Source organism: Mastomys coucha, unplaced genomic scaffold (assembly GCF_008632895.1).
Source record: "Mastomys coucha isolate ucsf_1 unplaced genomic scaffold, UCSF_Mcou_1 pScaffold15, whole genome shotgun sequence".
Classification (NCBI taxonomy): Eukaryota; Metazoa; Chordata; class Mammalia; order Rodentia; family Muridae; genus Mastomys; species Mastomys coucha.
In genome coordinates this window covers 93,092,517-93,099,802 of record NW_022196897.1, presented here as the reverse complement: position 1 = coordinate 93,099,802, position 7,286 = coordinate 93,092,517, and the positions used below count along the sequence as shown (strand labels likewise).

Sequence of the window (7,286 nt, the reverse complement as noted above, 5' to 3'; positions counted from 1 at the left end):
GAGAAGAAAACACTCTGAAGTTCCCCTTGGAGTTTGTCTGATGTCCTCATTTGAAGGCAGGGCCCACATCTTAAACCTCTCTTCAAAGCCCACCTCTCTTCCACTCTAAATACTATCACCTCAGCCTGAAAGAGCTTATTATAATTTTCTGCTGCCACAAACAATCTAGTATTGTCTTTCCTAAAAACAATGTCTATTTCTATGAAATGATATATGTATTTATTCCTGGGATTTTTAGCATCCTAGCCTTTTAGCATTAAGATGGGATTTGAAAATCTGGTTCTTGTACCTGCTACTAGTGTAATTTTAGTAAAACACATAGCCTGTTTGTTAACTGAACTCAGGCTTTTTTTTTTTTTTTTTTTTTTTTTTTTTTTTTTTTTTTTGCGGTTTGACGGAGATGGTAATGTCTGCCTTGCCTGTTAAGAATACAAGATGGGTCTACATAAAAAGCTTTGTATCAGGGCATCCAGAAAGCAGAAAGAACTAAATGAAACTCAGTTACTGCTATTATAACTACTATATCATCAACACAATTATTACTATTTCTCTGATGGAACGTATATTATCTTTTTTTTTAATTATTTTCATTAATTTAATGGAACTAAAATAATCACAAGTTGTAAGGGTAACACTGGATCCTTTGTACTTCAACCCTGACCACACATACAAGACCATAAAGATCAGAAATGCTCAGAAAATATTTTGGATAAGAGAAGTTTCTATTTGATATTGTTTCCAGTGTTAATTTTTACATTCTTCTCCACCATAAATTGTGTGCATGCTCGTAGGGAACAGGAACTCCATCCTTCTGCTCAACTAGCACAAGATGTAGCATATGTTAGATAGTAAATATTATTGAATGGGTTAAGGGAATTAATAAAACCAGAACATATGTAACATAGACACAAACAATCAACTTCCTTTACCAGCAAAATCTATTTGTCGCATGTGTTCCTGTGATAAAGGAAGCACTCAAATGCCTGGAAGAATGAAAGTATTTACTACTACACATTGGTGTTAAATGTTCTATATATTAAGCTCTATAAATGGGCATAAGGCCAGGAAAACATAAAATTAAAGTCACAAATATATATATATATATATATATATATATATATATATGTATACACACATATATATACATATATATATATATATATATATATATATATATATATATATATCACATCACTCAATTTTGAGTGAGACTGAGACCATAACCCAAAACTACATTTGAGCAGAAGCGACATCACCATAGAATAGAGTTGTGAATGGCCTCAAATAACATGTGAGAGCACTCCCTCAAGAAACCCCTCTCCTAGAAAGAAACAACCATGAAGCTAATGGAGAACAAGTTCTTTGAGTTTTTCAAAGCATTGATGCTAATCTATTTCTTTGGAGTAATAACCCATATCTCTAAGGTTTTGGAGTAATACAGCTATAAGGAAAAGATTGATATCCTCATTCTGTTGTGTTTTGTTTTCTTTTTTTCTAAAATGGAAAGTGGGCTTCATGGTAGCAATCACCAGCCCCTGATTTCCTCTTGGAGAATTCCCAATCCAAAGGCTAGTGGTTCTCTCAAGCAGAAAATATCTTTCTTCCATGCTATATCTTTCTCTTTTACTTCAGCCACAAATTTTTGAGTAAAATGTTGCACAACTGAGCATGAGAGAGACGCAGGGAGAAGGCTGTGTGTGGATTTCCGAGCGGCGTTAGATCGTTGTTTTCAACACTGTTCCTCATCACCTTCTAGGGTGAAGCTTGTGGTCTCTGATTAGGTTATACTGCTTGAGATAATATTTGAAATTATTAAATTTGTCATCAAAATACATTCTGTTGAAGGCATGATGGCAAAGACATTTCAATTTATTGTATTTTCCCATTGCATAGACTAGCAGTAAACCAAGTAATCTCCCAACTTGCTAATTAACTTGAGTAGATAGAAACATGTCACTCTTAGAGGGAAGGAATGAGTTTAAGATAGGAGCATGAACTCTGCCAGTAACATACGATAAGACATAAAAACAAAACAAAACAAAACAAAACAAACAAAAAACAGATGCACATTGATTGAGAAGGCATGGTGGCCTTCTCAGGGAAACCCAGAAGGAATTATTTGGTTGTAAATTGTACTGTCGTAAGTTGCATGGCTACATCTCATTATCTATTCTCCTCATTTATCTTCCTTCTCTCTACGTTAGTTCACATAGCCCTCTCTTGTTAACATCAGGCCTGGCCATGTGACTATTGGGGGAGGGGGTAAACACTGAAAAGGAAGCCATGGCTGCAACTTCAACCCGTTACATTGTCATTGTATTGCAGTTCCATGAGCACCGGTAGGCCTGCTGTCTGACCTTGATACTGGAATAACAAGAAAAGCATACTACAATCAGCCAAAATTACTCCATTTTTGAGACACCGAGAGTTGAGAATACTTTGTTTGTTCAAAAAAGACATTATAAACTAATTAAAATGTCCCCCGTTTTATAATGATTCAATTGACAAAATTTCATTTTGGTATAAAAGTTCTAGTAGTATAGGGGTTCTTTCGCTACTGACATATCACACATGTCATTCTATTACTCTGTTATGATAGGCATCATCAGATGTGACTCTCAAACAGCCTTGTATTCCAAAGGATAAACAAATCATATCCTATAGTGCACTGCGTCGGAGTAGACTATCTAGTAGTGTTTATGCTTTAAAAGCATTTTTAATTTATAATACTTCCAACCATCTCTGATGTGTGTGTATCAGGGGCAGAGGGAAGTTATATGTGTATATGTGTAGTGTTTGCATGTGTGTGTATGCACGTGCCAAATGAGAAGGCCAGGCAAAGACTCCTAGCATCCTTCTCTAACACTCTCTGTACCATTCCCTTGAGATGGAGTCTCTCACTGGCCCCATATCTCCCTATTGTGACCACCTCGGCTGGTCAGCCAGCCATAGGGATTCTCCTTTCTCTGCCTTCCAGAACAATGTGCTTAGTTAGACATGTGAATATTGGATTTTTGAGGATCCTGGGGATCCAAACTCAGGTCATCAGGCCTGCACAGCAAGCACTCTTGCCCACTGAGCTATTTCTGAACCCCACAAGATTTTCAACTCTTGAATGGTTTATCTATCTAAAACACTATCAAAATGTCAAGGGGCACCTGCATTCACATGTTACTGGGTCAAAAATCCCATAACTGTTCATTTGTTCTGGCTTCTCCACTATATTTTAAGTCCCTCCTCTGTTTACTCTTTAAAGTCAAAAATCAGGTTATGGAGTCAAGGCATGAACACTGGCTGGTTTGTTTTGTTTTGTTTTATCTTCCTGCCATCTATCTGAAACTGTCATGTTGACTTTATTATAGCTCATACATTTCCCTAAGGTTTTTAATTTCTTTGCTTGGTTTGCATCAAATGTTGTTATCTATACATTTTCTCCACTGCCATTTACCCACAGGGTTCATTTCAACCTATTTGTTAAACCCAATATTTTCTTCTCTTCCTCTCTTAGCTTCTCCCTGATCCACCAAAGTAATTATTCTCTTCCTGTTTCTTGTCATCAGTGTATTATAGCAAACTTCATCGCAATTATTTTGTGACATTTCTGGTCCTGGGAATTAATTGAAAGAAAGCTACAATGTTTGAAGTATATTTAGAATTGCAGCACCTAGGAGTGTCAGATGTAAGACAGATATGTGGTAAATATTATGGGGCATAAATAGATGAATTAATGGACCACTTGTTTTCTTTTCTCAATGGCACTGTGATTTTTTTTTAATTCCTGCTAAATGATTCAGACAACTTTGATGTCAACTTATCAACATGTCATGTTTAAGATTCTACTATTTCTTTATTTTTTAATTAGATATTTTCTGTTTTTACATTTCAAATTTTATCCCCTTTCCTCATTTCTCCTCTGAAAACTCCCCTATCCCATCTGAGCTCCCCCTGCCCACTAACCTGCCCACTCCAGCTTCCCTGTCCTGGCATTCCCCTACATGGGGGCACTGAGTCTTCACAAGACCAAGGGCCTCTCCTCTCATCGATGTCCCACAAGGCTATCCTCTGCTGCATATACAGCTGGCTACTATCTCTTTATTAATGTGTCCTTGCAGACTAGAAGTGTTTATTCCAATGAAATGAACAAAAAGATGCACAATTTAATTTCTAAGCTAGTGGTAATATTCACTATTGCACATTTTGCAGCACACTGTTATCCTGACCTCACCAATATCTCTTCAACATCATCAAGAAGGTTAAGAGCACAGGCCAGAAGAACTACCACCAAAGGTGGTATTTGACACTTGATTTCTATTTTAATGGACAAAATAAATATATTGCCTTGAAATATAAATAAATGAATATATTCAACTAACTGTACATCATTCTCATTTTATTTCTGGATGTTCTTCTAGGTTATGTCACTTGATCTCTGAATAAAGCTAGTGTGAGAAGCAATCTCCTACTCTACCCCAAACTGATACCTACAAAGTAGAATTGGAAATCAAATGGTCTTGGGTTGGAGTTTTAAATCTAGCTTTGATGGACTGTATGGTTTTTGATAAGCCACTTACCTACACATCTGTGTTTCAATTTCCTCATCTAGGCAAAAAGAACAAACTACTTCCTTTATCTTGAACTTTTCTTGGGGTGGGAGGTGGTCATTCAGCTTATACTTTCACATTGCAGTTCATCATCAAAGGATGATAGGACAGCAATTCACCAGGGATAGAACCTGGAGGTAGGAACTGATGCAGAGGGTGTGAAGGGGTGCTGCTTAGTGGCTTGACCACAATCTCATCTATTTTCTTAACTTTTGGCTGGTTCTTCATAAATTTCACATTCTGTACCCCACTCCTTTGTACTCCTGTCCACTGTTACAGCCTTCCAATCAACAGAGTAAAACAATCTTGCTGAGGAAGCTATAGTGTTTCACAATGTGTCTTACAGGATAGACTTTTGTCTACATTTCTTTGCTTACAAATGTTCATTGCAATGACTCACTGGTCAGAGACAAGGCCTCAGGCTTCTGCTACTCTATCTATACTGGAACTCATCTCAGATATCCCGTTGTTGCCCTTTTTCATGGAGATCCTGTAGTTTTGGATCTGTAAGACCAACCCTTCATGCACTCAGCAGTTAATCCATGGGGTAGATGTTGTGATAGGCCAATTCAGTGCCCTGAATCTAACCCTGTTGGATCTCCCACTCCCATGCCTTCAGAGCCAGCTCACCAGCAGCCTCTGCAACCAGGGCCAGTTCTACTGTTCTGCCCAGACAGTGCTGTAGCCAGTGAAGGAAATGGCCAGCTTACCCACTATTATAACCACTTGAGCCCGGGGCCAGCTCTCCTGCCTGCCATAAATGGTGAGGGACAAGGGAGGGGAGGAGGTCATCTCTTCCTTGTCCCTGCCAACAGCACTACACAGCTGACAAGAGTCAGAGTCAGCTTCCGGAGGCAAGCCCATCCTAAATCTCACGTTCAGGGTCGGCTCTGCTGTGTTGCCCAGCTGAGTTACGAAGCCTGCTCTTCCAAGTGCTGCAGCAGGTGAGGTATTGGTACAGTTTTCCTGCTTTCAAGACCCCAGGGCCAGCTTTCCCACTTGCTGTAGGTGGAAAAGAGTAAACGTCAGGGAGGGTTCTCTCTCCCTTATCCTTGATACCACATGGGAGATGAGTGGTGAGGCCAGCTCTCTTACACTACTATCCTCAGAGACAGCTCACCTGGATCTCCTCCAATGTGTCCAACATGGGTGGTCACTCTCCCAAATACTGCAGCTAGCTAGTGGATGGGTCAGCTCTCCTACTTTTATACCCCGAGGGCAAGTTGTTCCTAGATGCCCAGGTAAGGGATGGGGCCAACTCTTCACAGAACTCATACATCAACATATCCCTCCCTGAGCAACAGCCTATAACAGGGGCTTCCACCTGGCCTTTGGTAGTAGCAGACCTCTGCTGCTATAGGACCATGGACCGAGATGTGGCTCCCAGCAACAGTATAGGCCAGGACCCCGCCATGCCACCATGGCTGCTCCTCACTACTGTTGAGTCTCCACTTCTGTCTCTTTATTGTGCCCACATCCTTCCTTCACTCCTTTTCTTCCATTTCCCCACCTTTTACTTGCTCCTCTGCATGGTGCCCGGGGTCTCTGAGTATCTGGTATTGTCCTAGGAGAGGTATGTGAAGTGCTATGCCTAGTTTATGCATTATGACACTGGGCAGGGGGCATCTCAGGCATGGACTACCCCTGCCCACATTGTTCTTGTGGTCATCTCAGGCAAGCTCCCTGTCTAGTTCCCATGGCACTGGTCTGGTGGTCATCTCAGGCTCACTCCTTACCCAGGGTGCCAGAGTGGTAGCATGCCAGAGGCTTCTGCTTTGGGCTCATTCCTATCCTTGCCAGGACTGTTGTTGCAGGTGGGGTTCTTCTAGTCTCTGGTTTGCTCCCCACCCTGGCAGTCCATCTTAGCCTGTGCAAGAACGGGTAGTCATCTCAGGCTTGCTTTTTTTCAGGAAATGTTAAGCTTCTCTGTATTTACAGGTCAGAACACTGAAGGTAGACATAACCTCTCTCCTCTCAATGATGCATGTGACACAGCAGCCACATCTGCAATGCCTCTAGGGTCAGGCTTTTACAGAATTTTCATTGAAAGAAATGCCCTCCCACTTCTTGGTTTATGATAACCTCTTTCTTCTAGACACACTCTCCAAAAATTGTTGGGTGATTATTGGCTTTCATGTTTTCTTCATACTTTATGTTTATCACTCATTATGAGATCATTTCTCACAACTTTTCAATGCCACCAAACCTTCCTAACCTTATTAATTAACAATAGTGATGATGATGATGATGATGATGATAATGATGACAATGTAGGAAGAATATATACTTATTTTTATGCACTTCTCTATACAGTGAGGTTATGCTACTCTTGGTTAAGGTTGGATACCACTGACTGAGTAACTTAAACAACTCTATTTCTCATAGTTCCAGAGGTTGGTGTTCAAGATGATGATAACAGCATGTTCATGTTTCAGGCTAGAATCCTTATGTGGCAGAAAGATGGCAAGACAGCCCTCTCATATCCCTTTTATATGGAAATGCATCTCCTTCAATAATACTTTTCTTTCCTCACACACTTACAAATGAATGCCTGTTGCTACAACCGACTTGGGACTTAAGATTTTTATCAAGTGAATTCTATACAGCACAAATTTTCAGCCCAATATGGTCTGCCTTGCATTTTCACGTAATGATAGTATAAAGTGAACACTATTTATGTCCATA

General features: G+C 40.0%; 1 pseudogene; it reads right to left on the bottom strand.

Annotated features, from left to right (window-relative positions):
• Positions 1 to 6,513: 6,513 nt before the first annotated feature.
• Positions 6,514 to 6,623, bottom strand: LOC116092795 (annotated as a pseudogene).
• Positions 6,624 to 7,286: the final 663 nt, after the last annotated feature.